The sequence below is a fragment of the Panthera onca genome, chromosome X (assembly GCF_046562875.1).
Source record: "Panthera onca isolate mPanOnc1 chromosome X, mPanOnc1 haplotype 2, whole genome shotgun sequence".
Taxonomy (NCBI): domain Eukaryota; kingdom Metazoa; phylum Chordata; class Mammalia; order Carnivora; family Felidae; genus Panthera; species Panthera onca.
This window is the reverse complement of record NC_138357.1, coordinates 2,524,264-2,544,835: the sequence shown is the minus strand read 5'-3', so window position 1 is coordinate 2,544,835 and position 20,572 is coordinate 2,524,264. Positions and strand designations below refer to the sequence as shown.

Genomic DNA, 20,572 nt, shown 5'->3' with positions numbered 1-20,572 from the left:
CTAGATAATGGGCCTCAGGCCCTATCTGCTTTCCTTCCCCCCAGAATACCTAACCCACTTATTCCTGGGGTGTTCCCTGAGATTTATGGGGACCCAATCAGACACTTCTTGTGCCCAAAGTTCAGGTCACCTGGCTCTATCCAGCCAGAGGACCAGAAGCAACTCTTGGATCCTGCCCTGGCCACACCCAATGCCAATGGCAGGTACCAAGCCACTGTTATTCCCCAACCCACCCCCAGGTGACCCTTCCCTCAAATGCCCACAGCAGAAGTGAGACTCAGCTCAAACATTCAATGAAATTTATTGAAGAGAAACATTTACTGAAACCATTGAAAACACCCTTCCCTCCAATGCCCACAGCAGAAGCGAGACTCAGCTCAAACATTCAATGAAATTTATTGAAGAGAAACATTTACTGAAACCATTGAAGAGAGGGAATGACAACACAGAAAGGAATGTCGAACAGCCACTACAGCCCATAGGACACAAAACACCCTTCCCTCCAATGCCCACAGCAGAAGCGAGACTCAGCTCAAACATTCAATGAAATTTATTGAAGAGAAACATTTACTGAAACCATTGAAGAGAGGGAATGACAACACAGAAAGGAATGTCGAACAGCCACTACAGCCCATAGGACACAAAACCCCTCCTCCTGGGGTCCCAAAGGATGTGCCTCTGTTCCCCCCAACACCGTGGCCCTCCTGCCGTAGTCTCCCTTTCTGAGAGCCCCATGATCAGCCTCTGGCCAGGATGATGGATGCTGGCCATGGCCCCTCACTCCAGGGCACTCTCCCCTCTGGCCGACATGCTGGGGCCTGGCCCTGCCCTATGGCCTGCACAGGACAGTCACAGGACGCTGCAAAACGCAGCATGGGGCACTCAGACAAACCAAAGAAACTGAGTCACAAGTAACAAGAGAGTGGCACATCACAGCACGGTTTCCACGGAGACTCCCGCAGGCCACCTCTGTCCTTGGTCCAGTTCCTCCTTCCTGAGGTCACGGGGTGAGCACCAGCCATGCCTTCTTCTGTCCTTCCCGCCAGCTCCTGGGACTGGGCTTCGACAGGTCTCCGGGGTGGGGTGGGGGCGGCTGCTCAGATAAGAACACACACACATCTCCACAAGAACAAGCAGCAGTTGGCCTAAACCTACACCGAGGAAGCAGAGGCTGAGCTCACGACACCACACAACAGCGAGCAGAGCCTGGGCTCGCACTGAAGCTTGTGCCACACACCTGGGGCTGAGAGGTGGCTGCTGCGTTAGGCCAGGACACCCACTGCAGGCTCCTGCACACCTCAAGGCTCTGCACGGGAATGGTAACTAGGGTGTGTGTAGGGGGAGCTGGGGGGTGCCACTTGACATGGGGGTCACTAAGGGGCCTACAGAGACACAAGTGGGCTTCTCAGAGCGTGGAGTGACGTGCTCCATGGGTCAGTGAATGAGGGTCCCCCTCTTGGGCGGCCCGAGGGGCCGGCACCCTTGAGACGGCTCCTAACATCTCCCAGGCCAGTGTGGGTGGCACACATTTTCAGGTGCCCCTCACCTAGGCCAGGGCCAGCCACTCAGGGGTGCTTCCCAGGCTGGCTGCCTGGACTGGCAGGGTTTCGGGCTGGGGCTGGGGCTCGGGCTGGGGCTGGGGCGGAGCTGCCATGGGAGGGGGCACCTCTCCCTGCCCCACTCTGCATCAAGTATGGTCATCCTGGTCCGTTGGAAGGGCTGATGGTGGTGGCCATGGGGTCACCAAGGCATGATGGTGCCTTGGGAAGATGGGGTCCTGGGAATTTGGGCTGGGTGGGTTGTTGCCTCCATGTGGGGAGAGGCTGCAGCCCCTGCCTCCAGAGCGCTGCTGCCTGAGAGGAGAGAGGGCCCCTGGGCCTTCTGAGCCTATTTGCCCGAGGAGGACTTGGGGGGCCTCACCTCCCCAGCCCCGTCCTCGTTTCCCGACTCCTCTGGGATGGGCTTGGGCCCCTCCTCCAGGGGCTCCCCAGCCTCCTGGTCTCCTGCCTGGGCGAGGCCCTCCGGCTCACAGCCAGGACCTCCCGGGCCCTCCCTGGAAGCGCTGCCCATCTGGGCAGGGGTGGGGCCCCCAGGGGCCTCTGAGGGCTTTGCCTGATCTAGGCCCGCAGAGGCGGGAGCATTTTCATCTTCCTGCGTGGCAGGGAAGATCTTGGGGGCCTCCTCAGGGACGAGGGCTGCCCTGGCGGCATCATGGGCTTCAGGAGCAGCCGTATCAGCTTCGGCACTGCCAGGAACTGCCTCACTGGCCCCCAGGTTGGCCAGGGCAGCCTGGGAAGCATCTTCCCTGGCTGGGGAGGCTTCGGCAACCTCTCCACCGGCCCGGGCAGCGGCCAGGCCTCCGGTGCCCACACGGGCCCCCTCTTCCACTTGCAAGTGCTCACTCCTAGCTGCGGTGGCCTCCCACGCCTCGGTCTCCTGAATGAGCCGCAGCATCCCCAGGAAGCCAGGTGGTCTCCTGTCCAGCCGCATCCTCCTCAGCTTGTTCTCGAGCATCTCGTTGGGGCGGGCCCGCATCAGCACCTGCCGGGTGCGTAACTGGTCCGCAAGGCTGGGATGGATGGCCCCCTTCTCCACGGCCGACTGCAGCAGGCCTTCCAGGCGAATCACATAGACAAAGAGAGTCTCCTGGGGCCGCTGGCCACAGGTCAGGAACTTCAGCCGTGCCGTCGTGGGGGTGTCCTTCCTCCCAAACACCTGGACCAGCGCGGCCAGGCAATCCTGCGCAGGGACGTCAGGGTTTTCTGCCAGGAGGCCGCACACCAGATCCAGTGCGGGGCCACCCAAGCTCTCCATCAGCCTCCTCCTCCTCTCCCTTTCTGTGATGTGGCACCACAGGTACAGCATGTCACTGGCGTGATCCAGCCAGCTCTCAAAGGACTCTTCTTCTCGGTGTGGCTCTTCCATTCCAGGAAAGGTTCTCAGTTCCATAGAGGCCCTGTTTTCCAGCACAGGCTGCCAGGCCGGGCTCCAAGGCTGGGTCCAGGATCTTCCCGCACCTATGGCTCCTGCCACACCCACAGCTCCTTCCTCCCCTGGAGGTCCCGCCTCACCTGCAGCTCCTGCCACACTCACAGATCCTAACAAACCTGCAACTCCTGTGTCCCCAGCGGCTCCCTCCTCATCTGACTCTCCTGCTTCCTCTTCAGCCCCTGCCTGGCCCTGGAGGCTGCCCTGCCTCCAGCTCCTGCCCCGCCTCCAGTTCCTTCCTCACCTCCAGCTCCTTCCTTGCCTCCAGCTCCTGCCCCGCCTCCACCTCCTTCCTCGCCTCTAGTTCCTGCCCCGCCTCCAGCCGCTGCCCCGCCTCCAGCCGCTGCCCCGCCTCCAGCTCCTTCCTCGCCTCTAGCTCCTGCCCCGCCTCCAGCTGCTGCCCCGCCTCCAGCCGCTGCCCCGCCTCCAGCTCCTGCCCCGCCTCCAGCCGCTGCCTCGCCTCCAGTTCTTTCCTCACCTCCAGCTCCTGCCTCACTTCCTGCCTCGCCTCCAGCTTCTGCCTCGCCTCCTTCCTCACCTCCAGCTCCTTCCTCGCCTCCAGTTGCTGCCCCGCCTCCAGCTCCTTCCCCGCCTCTAGCTCCTGCTCTGCCTCCAGCCGCTGCCCCGCCTCCATCTCCTTCCTTGCCTCTAGGTCCTGCCCCGCCCCCAGCTGCTGCCCCGCCTCCAGCCCCTTCCTTGCCTCCAGCTCCTGCCCCATCCCCAGCTCCTGCCTCGCCTGCCAGGGCAACCCCTGCTTGCCTCTGGGTCTGTGCAAGGAAATTGAGTGTATCCTCTGACTCTGATTCCGGGGCCTGGGGCAGAAAGACCTCCCATGCCTGGTATTTGTCGGGGGATCACACTTCGGTTTAAATACTGAGCCATCTCCACCAAGGCGACCTTGGATCTGAACTCCTTTTTGAATACCTTGTCCAGCACTCGTTATCTTCCCAGGGGCTGGAGGGCAGCCTGCGCGGCCTCCTGGAATTCCTGGTCCTCACAGTCGTGGGGAATGCCCAGGATGAGCGGCGAGCGCTGCTCATCCACGCCCATCCACCTGCACCAGCCAGGAAGCATTGCCAGTGCCATCGCGGATACCTGCGGGGGAGGGGCGCGATCGCACAGGGGCGCGCAGACTGTCACAGGCTCTGCAGTGGAGGCCTGTGGGTGCAAAGGGGAGAGAGGGACACTGGTGCCAGACAGCCCACCGCACCGCCCCCCACAGCGACCTGGATCTCCTCCCTGGCCAGTTCACGTCTTCCAGGCCACGACTCAGAACCCCCACCATGCAGCCCTTCACCTCTGCAAGGAGAAGGTCCCCTTTCGCCTTGTCCGACACCCCTGCTGGGGCCACTGCAGCCGGAGCCCCTCCCACCATCGTCTGCAACCCCGCAGCGGCCGGGAGCCCTCCCTTCCTGATCCCCACAGCCAGGAGCCCTCCCATCCTCTGTTTCTTAGGGCTGGACCCAGGGCACCCCTGCTCTGCCTGGGCGACCTAGACATGGGTCCCGCCCTCTCCCACCAGCACCTGCCCCTCTGCAACTGGAGCCGCCCTCCGCAGTCAGGAGCTCTTCCCACCCCTCCCCTCCAGCGCCGGCTGGGTTCCGCCTCCTGCCCCCACTGCCTGCCTTGGCAGAGATCCAGCCCTTACCCGAGGCGCTCGGTACTTCCAGGGTCCCGTTGGAGCAAAGCCCCTGGTCTCCGGCTCACTTTCTCTGACTCTGCAGGCGCTGCCTGGCAGAGACACGCCGCCTGCGGGCTGCAGGGCGACTCTGGAGGCCACCTCAAAGCCCTGGAGCGAGAGGATCACAAGAATGCACCTCAGCTTCACTGCCCAGGACTGCACAGTCCAGCAGGTCTCCCAAGTCCTCGGTACTAAGGCCACGTGGGCTTCCCGGTGTTCCCAGAATCCCCAGGTGGATGAGGGAACAAGATCTCGGTATCTCAGTGCAGGGCAAATGCCAGGATCAGGAGAGCAGGAGAAGAGGCATCCGTGTTGCCGTGACAACGGGACCTGCTTGGTTAGGGCTTGATGTGACAAGCCTTGGAGCCTCCAGAAGCAACAGGCACACCCTTTGGCCCTCCAGCTACAAAATAGACCCATCAATAATTGTGGCCAATGTGTGGGGGCTGCAAACTAAGGGTTAGGGGACAGAGGAACCTAAGAACAGGTCCCCATTACCACTCTGCCCTCACAGCCTTCCCTCATTAAGCCTGGAATTTCCACAGCAGACACAGGTCATGTGTTCCAGGTTAGGAGCCCCGCCACACCTTTTTGCATTGTAAAGCCAGCTCTCAACCACCCAGGCTGCCATTCTGTTGGAAAGTGTGTGGGCATTGTGTCATGTAAATTATAGATTCACCTAACAGCTGAGTTGAGAGTCACTGAACACTTGTGCCCTGAATCCATAAATAAGCAATAGAAAAACTCCTTTTTATATAGTGCTGGATTTGATTTGCTGATAGTAAAAGATTTTTGCTATATTGTTCTTGAAGGTTGTTTTTCTGTACTTCTTTTACATAATATTTTATCAAGATTTATCATAGCTTCACAAAAATGACTTGGGAAGTGTTCCCTGCTCTTCTATCTTCTGAAAGTGGTTGTGTGAGATTGATGATGTTCATTCCTTAAGTATTTGCTAGAATTCACCATGAAATCATCTGGGCCTGAATTGTTCCTTTGTCGTGTTTGTTATGCTTTTAGGAAAGTTTTTGATAGAAAATTAAATGTATTTATAAGAAATTGAGCTATTCCTATTTCCTATGCAATCTGTCGTCACTTTCAGTAAATTGTTTGGTTCCAAGGAATGTGTCACTTTTGTCAAAGTTATCAAAGTTATTGGCATAAGGACCATCCTAGTAGTTGATCATTATTCTTTTAATACCTATATGATCTATTTGCTATCCCTATTTCATTCCCGATATTGACTAGTATACGTTCTCTTTTTTCTTAATTAATCTTGCTAAGGGTTATATAATTCATTCTTCTTTTAAAAATGTATGGCTTTATTCTTATTCAACATAGTATTGGAAGTCTTAGCCTCAGCAATCAGATAACACAAAGAAATAAAAGGCATCCAAATCAGCCAGGAGGAGGTCAAACTTTCACTCTTCGCAGATGACATGATACCCTATATGGAAAACCCAAAAGATTCCACCAAAAAACTGCTAGAACTGATCCATGAATTCAGCAAAGTCGCAGGATATAAAATCAATGCACAGAAATTGGTTGCATTCCTATACACCAACAATAGAGCAACAGAAAGAGAAATCAAGGACTTGATCCCATTTACAATTGCACCAAAAACCATAAAATACCTAGGAATAAATCTAACCAAATAGGTGAAAAATCTATACACTGAAAACTATAGAAAGCTTATGAAAGAAATTGAAGAAGACACCAAAAAAATGGAAAAGGATTCCATGCTCCTGGATAGGAAGAACAAGTATTGTTAAAATGTCAATACTACCCAGAGCAATCTACATATTCAGTGAAATCCCTATCAAAATAACACCAGCATTCTTCACAGAACTAGAACAAAAAATCCTAAAATTTGTATGAAACCACAAAAGACCCCGAATAGCCAAAGCAATCTTGAAAAAGAAAACCAAAGCAGGAAGCATCACAATCCCAGGCATCAAGCTATACTACAAAGCTGTAATCATCAAGACAGTATGGTACTCGCACAAGAACAGACACTCAGATCAATGGAACAGAATAGAGAACTCAGAAATGTAACCACAAATGTATGGCCAACTAATCTTTGACAAAGTAGGAAAGAATATCCAGTGGAATAAAGACAGTCTCTTCAGAAAGTGGTGCTGGGAAAACTAGACAGCGACGTGCAGAAGAATGAACCTGGACCACTTTCTTACACCATACACAAAAATAAACTAAAAATGGATGAAAGACCTCAATGTAAGACAGGAAGCCATCGAAATCCTCCAGAAGAAAGCGGGCAAAAACCTCTTGGATCTTGGCCACAGCAACTTCTTACTCAACACATCTCCAGAGGCAAGGGAAAGAAAAGCAAAAATGAACTACTGGGACTTCACTGACAGAATGGGAGAATGTATTTGCAAATGACATATCTGATAAAGGGTTAGTATCCAAAATCTATAAAGAACTTATAAAACTCAACACCCAAAAAACAAATAATCCAGTGAAGAAATGGGCAAAAGACATGAATACACACTTCTCCAAAGAAGACACCAGATGGCCAACCGACACATGAAAAAATGCTCAACTTCACTCATCATCAGGGAAATACAAATCAAAACCACAGTGAGATACCACCTCACACATGTCAGAATGGCTAACATTAACAACTCAGGCAACAAATGATGTTGGCAAGGATGCAGAGAAAGAGGATCTCCTTTGCACTGCTGGTGGGAATGCAAACTGGTGCAGCCACTCTGGAAAACAGTATGGAGGTTCCTCAAAATATTAAAAATAGAATTACCCTATGACCCAGCAATTGTACTACTAGGCATTTATCCAAGGGATACAGGTGTGCTGTTTCAAAGGGGCACATACACCCCAATGTTTATAGCAGCAGTATCAACAATAGCCAAAGTATGGAAAGAGCCCAAATGTCCATTGATGGATGAATGGATAAAGAAGATGTGGTATCCATGCACAATGGAGTACTACTCGGCAATCAAAAAGAATGAAATCTTGTCATTTGCAACTACATGGATAGAACTAGAGGATATTATGCTAAGCGAAATTAGTCAGAGGAACAAATATCATATGACTTTACTCATATGAAGACTTTAAGAGACAAAACAGATGAACATAAGGGAAGGGAAGCAAAAATAATATAAAAACAGAGAGGGGGAAAAACATGAGACTCTTAAATATGGAGAACAAACAGAGGGTTACTGGAGAGGTTGTGGGAGGGGGAATGGGCTAAATGGGTAAAGGACATTAAGGAATCTACTCCTGAAATCATTGTTGCACTATATGCTAACTAACTTGTATGTAAATTTAAAAAATAAATTAAATAAAAATTTTTAAATAAATAAATAAATATGGCTTTGCTAATTTTCATCATAGTTTTTTATTTCATTTATTTCTGCTCTTATCACTATTATTTCCTTTACTGAAACTTATTTTGGATTTACCTTGCTTCTTTTCTAGCTTCTTTAGATGAAGCATTAAGGCATTGATTTTATGCCTTTCTTCTTTTCTAATATAAACATTTAAAGCAATAAATCATCCTCTAATCACTTTGCTACCTGCCTGCCACTAATTTTGATGTTTTATTTTTATTGTTATTCTATATGAAATATTTTCTATGTTCCTTTGTGTTTCCTTCTTTGACCCATGGGTTTTTGTAGAAATGTAGTGTGAAATCCAGATATTTGGAGATATATTATTGCTATTAATTTATAATATAACTCCATTGGGGACTCAAATAACTTATTTTGTAAAATTTCAGATTTTCTAAATTTGTTGAGACTTGTTTTACGGCCCAGCATTTACTATATCCAGGTGAATGTACAATGTGCCGATGTAAAGAATATATTCTGCCATTGTTGGGTATGATGTTTTATAAATATCAATTAAATAAAGATGGTTAGTAATGTCATACAGATATTCTATACTTAATTATTCCTTGTCTATCTATATCAACTGCTGAGGAAAGGGTGTTAAAATCTCCAAATATAATTTGGAAATATCGATTTCTCTCCCTGTTCTCTCAAATTTTACATATTTTGAAGCTCTGTTGTTGGGTGCATACAAATTTATGAATTCTTTGTGGTTCTGATTGACCCTTATATTTTTGCCTTTTATCTCAGGTAATAATCTTTGTCTTTAAATCTACTTTGTCTAAACTGAGGGTTGATGGGGGGTGGGAGGGAGGGCAGGGTGGGAGGGAGGGCAGGGTGGGTGATGGGTATTGAGGAGGGCACCTTTTGGGATGAGCACTGGGTGTTGTATGGAAACCAATTTGACAGTAAATTTCATATATTAAAAAATAAAAAATAAATAAAAAAAATAAAAAAAAAATAAATCTACTTTGTCTAGTATTAATATAGTCATTATCACTTTTTATGCTTACTCGTTGCATGATATATCATTTTGCATCATCTTACTATCAACCATCTGTGTCTTATATTAAAATTGCATCTCTTGTAGACAACAATAGCCTTGCCCATTTATCTGTTCTCACAAGTTCTGCTTTTAAGTGTTTAGCCCATTTACACTGAATATAATTTTTGTATGGTTGGACCTAAATTGGTCCTTTTACTATATGTGCCCTCTATTTTGTTCCTACATTCCCTCTTTCCTGCCTGAGTTAATAAAAATTTTTTTAGATTTCCATTCATCTATTATATTTTTGGCTACACCTCCTTGCATGGTTTTCTAGTTGTTGCTCTAGATATTAATATATATCCTTAATTTTCACTATCTACTTAGAGCTAATATTGTACGTAAATGTAAGAATCTTTCTACCATACAGATTCAATTCCCCTTCTAATGCATCCTTTATGCTATAGTTGCCATATGTATTACATCTAAATATGTTATAAAACCTATAATGCACTATTACAGTTTTATTTTTTAAAGTCATATGTACTATAAAGAAATTAAGAGAAAACATTCCTTAATATTTACTCAAAATGTTGCCATTTCTGGTGTTCTTTATCTCTACCCAAAGATCAAGATTTCCTTCTACTATTATGTTTCTTCAAATTGAAAGACTCCCTTTAGCACTGCTGTTAGTGCAGGCTGTTGATTAATTCTCTTAGCTTTCACTTATCTCAAAATATTCTTATTTCACCTTCATTTCTGAAGAATATTTTTCTCAGATATAGAGTTCTGGGTTGAAAGTGGTTTTTTTTTTCTTTATTACTTTAAATATGTTGTTCCAAATAATCCTAAAATTTGTATGGAATCACCGAAGACCTTGAAGAGCCAAAGTTATGTTGAAAAAGAAAACCAAAGCGGGAGACATCACAATCCCAGACTTTAGCCTCTACTACAAAACCAAGACAATATAGTATTGGCACAGAAACAGACATATAGACCAATGGAATAGAATAGAGAACCCAGAATTGGACCCATAAATGTATGACAAAGCAGGAAAGAGTGTCCAATGGAAAAACGACAGTCTCTTTAGCAAATGGTGCTAAGAGAACTGGACAGCAACATGCAGAAGAATGAAACTGGACCACTTTCTTACACCATACACAAAAATAAACTCAAAATGGATGAAATACCTAAATGTGAGACAGGAAACCATCAAAACCCTAGAGGAGAAAGCAGGAAAAAACCTCTTTGACCTCAGCCGCAGCAATTTCTTGCTTGACACATCTCCAAAGGCAAGGGAAATAAAAGCAAAAATGAACTATTGGGACCTCATCAATATAAAAAGCTTCTGCACTGCAAAGAAAACAATCAACAAAACTAAAAGGCAACCGATGGAATGGGAAAAGATATTTGCAAATGACATATTGGAATAAAGTATCCAAAATCTATAAAGAACTCACCAAACTCCACACCCATAAAACAAATAATCCAGTGAAGAAATGGGCAGAAGACATGAATAGACACTTTTCCAAAGAAGACCTCTAGATGGCCAACAGACACACTAAAAGATGCTCAACATCGCTCATCATCAGGGAAATAAAAATCAAAACCACACTGAGATACCACCTCACACCAGTCAGACTGGTTAAAATTAACAACTCAGGAAACAACAGATGTTGGCATGGATGTGGAGAAATGGGAACCCTCTTGCACTGTTGGTGGGAATGAAAACTGGTGCAGCCACTCTGGAAAACAGTGTGGAGGTTCCTCAAAAATTAAAAATAGAATTACCCTATGACCCAGCAATAGCACTACTAGGAATTTATCCAAAGAATACAGGAGCGCTGATTCATAGGGGCACATGTACCCCATTGTTTATAGCAGTGCTATCAACAAAGCCAAATTATGAAAAAAGCCTAAATGTCCATCAACTGATGAATGGATAAAGAAGATGTGGCTTATATGCACAATGGAATACTACTTGGCAATGAGGAAGAATGAAATCTTGCCATTTGCAGCAACGTGGATGGAACTGGAAGGTATTATGCTGAGTGAAATAAGTCAGGCAGAGAAAGACAGATACCATATGTTTTCACTCATATGTGGACCTTGAGAAACTTAACAGAAGACCATGGGGGAAGGGAAGGGAAGGAAAAAAATAGTTACAAACAGAGAGGGAGGGAGGCAAACCATAAGAGACTCTTAAATACAGAGAACAAACAGAGGGTTGATGCGGGGGCAGGGAAGGGAAAATGAGTGATGGGAATTGAGGAGGGCACTTGTTGGGATGAGCACTGGGTGTTGTATGTAAGCAATGAATTACAGGAATCTACCACCAAAACCAAGAGCATACTGTATGTTAGCCAACTTGACAATAAATTATATTAAAAATTAAAAATAAAAATAAAAATAAAGATGTTTTTCCACTGTTTCCTGGCTTCAACTGTTTCTAAGGGCAGTGCTGAGAAAAGTCTTGTCAATGTACTTCCATATGTAATGCTTCATTTTACTCTGACTTCTATTAAGATTTCTGCCCTGGCCACACTGCCATTGAGATGGTCTGGGATTTAAGTCCTCTCACACTGTGACCCAGCTATTAGAAGTTATTAATATACATTGAGCTCTGGCTGTGCATATGCATTCAGCAATTGAATGTGACCTCAAAACTCAGTTGTGTATGTCTGCCTTCATTGAAATAGAAAAGATTTTTCTGTTGTTTTCTGATGTGTGCATGTGACTAGAAAACATGTTCAGACCCTGAGGCTCATGGAACCTGACCTTTCTGGCAGGATGCTTTAATTACTGGTTTTGATTTCTGGCTTAATTTTTAAAATCTATTTGGCAGTTTATGGCCCTTTTATGACCCTTTGTAAAGATTTTATCATTTCTAATAAATATCATAAATCAATAAAAAAAGGTTTTTCTCATTAACCTTTGTTTTCAGTAGTTTGACTACAGTGTGCCTAGGTGTGGTTTTTCTTTGTATTTATCCTCCTTGGGGTTCATTGAGCTTCTTAAACCTATAAATAATCTTTCTCCAAATTTTGGAAATTTTCACTTCTAATTCCTTCAAGTAGCTTTTCTTTTCCATTCTCTCCATCCTCTCCTGGGATTCTAAACACCCACGCGTTAGAACGTTTTTATTACTGCACAGATCACTGCTCTTTTTTTGATCTTTGTTCCTTTTGGTGTATCAGAATGAATCATTTCTATTGATATATCTTCAAGTTTGTGATTCTTCTGTCATCTGCAATCTGTTATTAAGACCATCCAGTGGGGCACCTGGGTGGCTCAGTTGGTTAAGCATCTGACTTAGGCTCAGGTCATGATCTCACTGCTGGTGAGTTCAAGCCCCACGTCAGGCTTGTGCTGACAGCTCAGAGCCTGGAGCCTGTTTTGGATTCTGTCTCCCTCTCTCTATGCCCCTCCCCTGCTCACCCTCTGTCTCTCTCTCTCTCTCTCTCTCAAAAATGAATAAACGTTAAAAAAATTTTTTTTTAACGTTTATTCATTTTTGAGAGACAGAGCGCAAATTAGGGTCGGGCAGAGAGAGATGGAGATACAGAATCCGAAGCAGGCTCCAGGTTCTGAGCTGTCAGCACAGAGCCCAACTTGGGGCTCAAACTCACAAACTGTGAGATCATAACCTGAGCCGAAGTCAGGCGCTTAACCTACTGAGCCATCCAGGTGCCCCAATATTAAAAAAATTTTTTTTAAAAGACCATCCAGTGAATTTTTCACTTCAGACATTGTATTTTTCAATTCTGGAATTTACAGTCTGTTCTTTTCAATAGTTTCTTTTTTGCCCGTTAAAATTTCCTATTTTATAAATTTGTTATTATTCCCTTGGAGCATGTATTTCTTGCATTTACATTTTTACATTTTACGTTTTTACATATTACACCATACATTTATATTTTACATTACACACTTGATTGTGTGTAAATTATAATAAACACAATAGCCAAAGTGTTAAGTAGTAGGGTTGGTACTTATAATCCATTCATTTATTTATTCATGTATTCATCCATTCGAAAAGCATCTACTATGTACCTACTGTGTCAGGCGTTGTTCTAATTCCTAAGAACTTGGAAACAAACTATAAATGGTCCCTGCTCCCAAGGAGCTACCAGAATGGTAAGGGGAAGCAGGCATATAAATAAATTGGCTAATATGATATTATGGGTGGTGGTGGTAGGGTGCATACAGAGTATAACAGGGACACCAGGTGGGCCAGTCTACCTTGGGAGGGTAAGAAAAGCCCTTACATAGAAAGTGACCCTTGCATTGGCATAGAGGAGCTTGAAGAACATCGTAGGAAAGTGTCCAGTGGGCAAATTAACATTGGGATTTGAAAAGCGGAAGAGAATTTAGTCCTGGATACCCCGGTTTGGTAGTCCAAACTTTGAGCTTTGAGGTCATTGTGTGAGGCTGAGGGAATGGCTGAGATTCCTCCAGATGGGATGACAGGCAGCCTAAGAAGATGAAGGTGAAATAGAGTTTGTCTGAGCCTTAGTCAATCAGGAGACCGAAGCAGATTGGGTTGGAACTGAGGACCAGTCTCCAAGCCTGAGATGCTCCGAGTACATTTATCTTAATACTTTAAGAACACAGACCTTGGACTCAGACAGATCTTAGTTGTAATGTCAGCTGTGTGGCCTTAAAGAGATTGCTTAAACTCTATTTGCCTCAGTTTCTATAACAATAGAATGGGTATAACAACAGTACCTGCTTCAGGGTTGTTTAAGAATAAGATAAGATTTATAAACAGTGCTTGGCACATATCAAACAATCTTCAAATAGCAGCTGTTGTTATCAATTCATTAGTAAAATGGATGTGAAAGATAGGAACAAATTTTAATTTCTTTACCACTAGATTGGAACACAGATGCACTCATTTATTCAAGAAATATTTATTGAGTACCTACTGTATTCCAGGCATGGTTTTTTGCTGTACTTGGGAAAAACAGTATCTGTGACCTTAAGATCTTAACCTGACATTAAGAACTCAAGGGATCTGAAACCTGAATGGGGGAACATGTATTATTTTTACTAAACTAACTAAAATTTAGCATTTCCTTCAATTATGAATGTAGACAACAAACCATGGTAGCATCACAATATATGTGACTTTGTCACCACCAGAAATATTTTCACATCACATTATAGTTATTGCAAATATCTAGAAATACTTACTAGAAATAGCATTACTTCAAAGTTGGGGAGTTGGTAGACCATTTTAGATATTGTTAATTTATCTTGTTAATGATGAAGTACATATATCACTGTAAAAATTTAATAATGAGTATGCTTTATGTCCATAAGTGTATTTATAATAGGTTCTTTGAAAATATTGTCTGTGAATTACAATGTCAGGGTCATTTCAGGGTCAGTTTCCCTTGAACATTTTTTTTCTTAAGTGTCACCACATTGTCTTGTTGTTTTGTTTTTTTTTTTCTAGTAATTAAGCATCATATCCCAGACATTGTCAATAATGTTTTCTAGTGGTTCTGGCTTCTCGTTTTCTGCTATATTTCTACAGAGAGGTGTTGTTGTTGCTGCTGCTGCTTTAGCATGCAGTTAACTTCGCTAAACTCAAGCTCCAAACTCTGTCTCTCCAGCGTTGGGCATCAACGGAAATTTCTGCTCCATTCTTTCCTTGGAGTCTGCCCTATTCATACACCCAGGGATGACCAAAGATTTGGGCAAAGCGTATATGCCAAATTTGGGTTCCCTGACTGTGGTTCTCTCCTCTCCAGGATTTTTTCTCTTGCTTTCCCTCTGAAATGGTCACCCTGAACTCTGTCCCCTGGATCTCTGAGTTTTAGCCACCCAGCTTGGCATCTTCTATGGCCTGCCCAGGAAACTCATATTCTACCAATTTTTAAAGGAAGAAATAATGCCAATACCACACAAACTCTTCCAGAATAGGGAGGAGGAAAGAATACTTCCAACTTATTCAATAAGGTCGGCATTATCTTTACATCAAAACCATACAAAGACATGAAAAGAAAACTACAGACTGATATTCTTTATGAACATACTTGCAAAAATTCTAAACAAACTTTTAGCAAATTGAGTTCAACAAGATACAAAAATGATAATATAATATGACTAAGTAGCCTATCATGTGAAAGCAAGTTTGGTTTAAACATTTGAAATTTTATCAGTGTAATTCAGCATATTAATAAACTAAACAAACTAAAAATTTTTTAAAAACATGATTTATGTATTAGTCCATTTGGGCTGGATACCACAAGCTGGATGCCTTGTAAACAACAGAAATTTATTTCTCACAGTTTTGGAGACTGGAAGTCCAAAATCAAGGTACCAGCATGGTCACATTCTGGCGAGGGCTCTCTTCCTGGTTCATAGCCAGAAACTTCTTGTTATGTTCTCACATGGTGATGGAGCAAGGCATCTCTGGAGCCTCTTTTGTAAGGGCATTAATCCCACCGGGACCTACTTACTTCTCAAAGCCTCCACTTCCTTATACCATCATCTTTGGGGGCTACAATCTCAACATACGAGTTTTGGAAAGATACATTCAGACTATAGCAATCTTCTCAATAGATGCAGAAAAAGGATCTGACAGAATCCAACATCCATTCCTGATTTAAAAAAAACTCGCAGAAAACTAGAAGTAGAAGGGAACTTCCTCAACTTCATAAAGAACATCTAAGAGCTGCAGCTAACGTCATCCTTGGTGCTGTTAAGACTGTGCTTTCCCCCCAAAATCAGAAATAAGACAGGATGTCCACTCTTACACTTTCTGTTCAACATCATGTTTGAGGGCTGAGCCTGGGAAATTAGACAAGGAAAAGAAACAAACAGCACCCATACTGGAAAGGAAGATGTAAATTGTCTTTTTTCACCAAAGACAAGATTATCTATGTAGAAAATGCAATAGAATTGTCAGGAGTTACTAGAATTAATATTTGAATTTAACAGGTTGCAGGAGATAAGATCAAAGTACAAAAATCAATTGTATTTCTATATACTAGCAATGAACAGTCAGAAATTTAAAAATTTTTAAATAACACTACTTAAAGTAGCATCACAAATATGCAATATTTAGGAATAAATCTGACAAAAGATATAAAAGACCTGAACACTGAAATCCAATACCAAACTGAGAGAAAGAGACCTTGTTCAGGGGTCAAAATATTCAATATTGTTAAGATGTCAATCTTCCCCAGGGTGCCTGGGTGGCTCAGTGAGTTAAGCTTTAGACTTTGGCTCAGGTCATGATCTCACAGCTCATGAGTTCAAGCCCTGCATCAGGTTCTGTGCTAATAGCACAGAACCTGGAGCCTGCTTCGGTTTCTGTGTCTCCCTCTCTCTCTGCTCCTCCCCTGCTCACACTCTGTCTCTCTCTGTCTCTCAAAAATAAATAAATATTTTAAAAAAGATGTCAGTTCTCCCCAAACTAATCTACAGATTAGTCCTAATCCAGTCCTAATTAAAATCCCAGCAGACTTTTTATTTTTTTTTCTGGAAACTAAGATGATTCTAAAATTTATATGGGAATGCAAAACACCTGGACTAGTTAAGACAATACTGAAAAATACAAAGTTGTAGAACTTAAATTACCTGATTTCAAAGATTATAAAACTATACAAATCAGGATGCCTGGGTGGCTCAGTTGGTTAAGCATCCAGCTTTGGCTCAGGTCATGATCTCATGGTTTGTGGGTTTGAGCCCCGCATAGGCTCTGTGCTGACACCTCAGAGCCTGAGGGTTGCTTTGGATTCTGTGTCTCCTTCTCTCTCTGCCCCTCCCCCACTCACACTCTGTCTCTCTATCTCTCAAAAATAAATAAACATTAAAAAAACTACACAAATCAAAACTGTATGTCATTGTTGTAAAGATAGAAAATACATCAACAGAACAGCAAAAAGAGTCTTGAATCCACACATTTACTGATATTTAATACAGGCACCAAAAAAAGACAGTAAAGAAAGATAGTCTCTTCAACAAATGATGCTGGAATAATTGAATAACCACAGGCACAAAAATGAACTTTGACTCTTATCTCACACTACATACAAAAATTGACTCAAAATGGATGAGAAACCTAAATAAGTATAAAACCTAAAACCATAAAACTTCTAAAAGAAAACAAGATCTTTATGACCTCGGGTTAAATAAAGATATCTTAGGGGCACCTGGGTGCTTAGTCCGAACTTCAGGTCAGGTCATGATTTCACAGATCATGAGTTTGAGCCCCACGTAGGACTCTGTGCTGACAGCTTAGAGACTGGAGCCTGCTTTGGATTCTGTCTCCCTCTCTGCCCCTCCCCCACTTTGTGTGTGTGTGTGTGTGTGTGTGTGTGTGTGTGTCTGTGTGTGCGCACACGCGCGTGCTCTCTCTCTCCCACTCTCTCTCAAAAAAAAATTTTTTTTAATTTTAATAATAAATAAATAAATAGATCTTAGATGTGACACCAAAAGCACAATCCATAAACGAGCAGACTGATAAATTTAACCTCATCAAAATTAGAATTTCTGCTCTTCAAAAGACACTGTTAAGAAAATGAAGAGACAAGCCACAGACTGGGAGAAAAGGCTTGCAAAGCATATACCTGACAAAAGACTTGTATCTAGAATATATAAAGAACTGTTATAACTGAATAGTAAGAAAAGCCACCCAATAATAATAACAGGGCCAAAAGGTTTAAGCAGACATTTCACTAAAGAAGATGTATGATGGCCAATGAGGACATGAAAATATGCTCAACATCATTAGTCAGGAAAATCTAGATTAAAACCAGAATGAGATTATACTATACAGCTACTGGAATGGCTAAAATTCAGAAGACTGACCATACCAAGTACTGACAAGAATGTGGAACTGGAACTCTCCTACAGTACTAGTGGGAATGTAAAATGGTACAACCACTTTGGAAAACAATTGGTAATTTTTTAAAAAGCTAAGCATACCTCTACTGTATTATCCAGTCATACTATTGTTGGTAGTTATCCAAGGAAATATATGTATGTATAAAGGAATATACACAAATGTTTGTAGCAGCTTTATTTGTAGTTGCCCTAAACTGGAAACAACCCAAATGTCCATCAACCAATGAATGAATAAACCCATTATGGTACATCCAACAGAACAGTGATTTTATGATTCCATTTATATAAAACCCTAGAAAATGCAAACTACCTTATAGTGACAGAAAGCAGATCAGTGGTTGCTTGAAGACAAGAGGGGCAAAGGAGCAAGAAGAGACAGGAGAGAGGGACTACAAAGGACACAGGAAAATGAGAGTAATGGATATGTTTATTGCTTTGATTGTGGTGATGGTTTCATGGAAATATATATGTCAAACCTCATGAGATAGTACAGTTTAAAGACGTCTGGTTATCTTATGTCAAATATACCTCAAAAGATCTGTTTAAAAAAAAAACACCTACAAGAGTAAATAGTAAAAAGACAAATGACCCTATAAAAGTGGGAAATCTATTTGAATAGACACTTTACAAAAGAAAATATAGAAATGGCCAGTAAGCACAGAAAAACATCATCCTCAACATGATTAGTCATCAGGGAGATGATAATTAAAATCACAATGAGTTGCCACTTCACACCCACTTAAATAGCTAAAAATAAAGGTTGACATCCCTAAACGTTAAGGAAGATTGGAAAGAAAAGGAACTCTTGTACATTTCTGGTAGGAACATAAATTGTACAACCACTTTACAGAATATTCTGGCAGTTTCTTATAAAACAACTATCCTATGACGTGGCAATTCCCTTTCTAGGTACTTATCTAAGTAAAATGAAAGCAAATGTCCACACAAACTTGTAGACGAATGTTCAGAGCAGCCTTATTTATCATAGTCCAAAATGGAAACCGCCCAGATCATAAACTGGTGAATGAATAAACCAACTTGGATATATCCAGACAATGGAATACTACTCAGTAATAAAGGGAAAGAAGCAACAACACATTCAACAACATAGAAAAATCTCAACATCATACTGAATGAAAGAATCCAGACACAAAATAGTACATACTGTATGATTCCATCCATATGAAGTCCTCAAATAGCAAAAGTTACCTATGCTGGAGAAAACTTAGCACTGTGGTTGCCTTTGTGTGGGATTGTGGTGGTGACTGACTGGAAACGGGCACAAGGGAAATTTCTAGGGTGTTGCATCTTCTGTATCTTGACAGGAGCTTGGAGTATGCATTTGTCAAAACTCACTACATGGGGCACTTACGATTTGTGTGTTTTTCTGTAGTAAATTTTACCTCCCCCAAAACAGTAAACAGGTATCCATCTCTAGTTAATGCTATGCATGCTGAGGTGTTTAGAGGTGAAGCATACTGATGTGTGCAGCGTGCTTTGAAATGTATCAGTAAATTAAGGATGACCTTACAATCAAGCAAGTAGAGCATAAGGCTAATTGTAGAATATTGGTGATTGGTACCTGGGTACAGATCTTTGAATTGATCCATATGTTGCAAAGCTGTCATAATAAAATCTGAAGGAAAATAAGAAAAGAGTTGTTAACATCTAAAATGGTTACAAGAATATTTAAGAAGTCGGTTATCACTGGGGTGCCAGGGTGGCTCACTCGGTTACGCATCTGTCTCTTGATTTTGGCACCTGTCAGGTAAGTTCGAGCCCCGTGTAAGGGCTCTGACAGCACAGAGCCTGCTTGAGATTCTCTCTCCCTTTCTCTCTCTGCCCCTTCCCTTCTCTCTCTGTCTCCTTCTAAAAGTAAAAAAAAAAAATAAACCTTAAAAAGAAGTTGGTTATCATTATCACTAATAAAGCATTAAATGCTTATTAATAAGGAATAAAGAAAAATGTTAAATCGTGTCCTTCAGACTCAATTTCAAGTGCCCAGCTTCACCCCACCTGTGTGGCTCTTTCTTTCCCTTGGCTTACTACACTTCAGCATTTTCCTTTTGATCCTAGGATATACCCAATTTGTTCCTGACACATGGTCTTTGCAGTTGCTGTCCCTTTTGCCTGAAGATGTCCTTCCTCTCTTCCCATGGTTGAGTCCTTGTCATTGAAGCCTCATCTCAATGGTAGCCTCACCCAATTCCTCCACCCATCACTCCCAAACATCACCTTAAATGGTGCTCTTTACAGTTCTTATCACTCTTATGCATTTTATGTTGATCCTTGTTAATTATAGTCTTCCTTAGGAAACAAGAGTCTTCAAGGAAGCACTAACGAGCGTAGCACACTGCAGGGCAGCAGCAGCTTCCTAGATTTCTAATGACTGGCAGCGAATTCTTCTGGAACTGGCTGTCACTACTTGCAGCGCTCCCCCCCACCACCCCCATCGAAGAATCCTGTTGGTTTTTCTTCATAGTATGACCTATTTTGAAATTAACTCAAATGCCTTTCCCCTCTACCCCTATTCCCACATGGGTGCGCGCCTACACACACACACACACACACACACACACACACACACACACACACACACGAGCTTTTGGCGCCAAATACGCACCCCCTGAGGGCAGGGATCCGGCCTGGTTTTGCTCACAGCTGTATTCTTACTGCCTGGCACAG

The 20,572-nt window shown here is 43.3% G+C and overlaps 1 pseudogene; it reads right to left on the bottom strand.

Moving 5' to 3' along the window:
- Positions 1-364: 364 nt before the first annotated feature.
- On the bottom strand, positions 365-4,314 carry LOC145714443 (paraneoplastic antigen Ma6E pseudogene; annotated as a pseudogene).
- Positions 4,315-20,572: the final 16,258 nt, after the last annotated feature.